This window comes from Saimiri boliviensis, chromosome 14 (genome assembly GCF_048565385.1).
Source record: "Saimiri boliviensis isolate mSaiBol1 chromosome 14, mSaiBol1.pri, whole genome shotgun sequence".
Classification (NCBI taxonomy): Eukaryota; Metazoa; Chordata; class Mammalia; order Primates; family Cebidae; genus Saimiri; species Saimiri boliviensis.
In genome coordinates this window covers 10,652,916-10,654,570 of record NC_133462.1, presented here as the reverse complement: position 1 = coordinate 10,654,570, position 1,655 = coordinate 10,652,916, and positions in this window count along the sequence as shown.

The window sequence follows — 1,655 nt, the reverse complement described above, 5'->3', positions numbered from 1 at the left end:
TGTGGCCTGGCTTCCTGAGCCTCTTCGCTCGCGCGCCCTCTGGCAGTCAGGACCGGAATAACACGGCATTGCTATAATGCTCCAAATCGCTGCAAATCGCCCTTTGAAACCGTGGCGGAATGAATGTTCGACGTGCACAGGGCTTCAGTTAATGGAAATAACGCTTGCTGAACATCGTGCACCAGCATGTCCAGCCCCAAACACAAACACCACGTTTGTTAAAGTCTAGGTGAATTCCCAACTGAAATCAGAAGGGTGACAGGTATAGGACTTTTTAGTGTTTTTCTTTTTTTCTTTTGTTTTAGAGTGGGGAGAAGTGTGTTTCTGGATTGTTTAAATATTTACGGTGAGCATGGCTTACCTTTGCAATGAAAACAATACTAGATTTTTTTTTTTTTTTTTTTTTTTTTTTGAGACAGAGTCTTGCTCTGTTACCCAGGCTGCAGTGCAGTGGCACGATCTCGGTTCACTGCAACCTCTGCCTCCTGGATTCAAGCGATTCTCCTGCCTCAGCTTCCTGAGTAGCTGAGATTACAGGCGCCCACCACCACGCCCAGCTAATTTTTGTATTTTTAGTAGAGATGGGGTTTCTCCACGTTGGTCAGGTTGGTCTTGAATATCCGACCTTAGGTGATCCACCCATCTTGGCCTCCCAAAGTGTTGGGATTACAGGCGTGAACCACTATGCCTAGCTGAAAACCAGATTTTTAAAAGTTGAAGTTTGCTGTAGAAAAACACTGTGGGAAAAAGTTACGGGTGGTGTTTTGCAGAGTCGCAGAAGGGCATGGGAAAAAACACAAAAGGGCATCTCTGTAGTTATTATAAGAATCACACTCATTGTATGGGAGGCTCTATGGGAGAGCTCTGAGCTTTTATTAGATAAAATACAAGATTCCCAGGTAAAATGTGAAAAAGAAAATATATGAAATAAGAGGCAGGGTCTTGCTCTGTTGCCCAGGCTGGAGTGCTGTGGTGTGATCGTAACTCACACTGCAGTCTTGATCTCCTGGGCTGAAACAATCCTCCTGCCTCAGCCTCCTAGGTGGCTGGGACCACACACATGTGCCACCATATTCCTGGCTCGTTATTTTTCTTTTAATCTTTTTTTTTTTTTTTAAGACGGGGTTTCTCTGTATTAGTCAGACTGGTCTTGAACTCCTGACCTCAGGTGATTCGCCTGACTCTGCCTCCCAAAGTGCTGGGATTACAGGCATGACCTATGACGCCCGGCCTGCCTGGCTAATTTTTAATTTATTTTACAGAGATGGGATCTTACTATGTTGTCCAGACTGGTCTGAAACTCCTGGCCTCAAGTGATCTTCTTTTCTTCGCATTCAACACCCTGGGATTACAGGTGTAAACCACCAGGCCCGACCCTGACATTTAAAGTTAACTGGGTATTCTGTTCTCTCTCTCTCTCTCTCTCTCTCTCTCTCTCTCTCTCTGTGTGTGTGTGTGTGTGTGTGTGTGTGTGTGCGCGCGCGCGCACGCACGCACATGCACTACATCAGGCAACTGTGTTCTGAGCAGAGGAGTGCTTTGATCTGACTTAGATTTTAATAGGCTCCCTCTGGTTGCTGGTAGAGATGAGACTATGCAGGCAGCAGTGAAGAGCCCCGAGAGGAGGCTACTGCCGTGTTCCGAGCAGGAGTTGA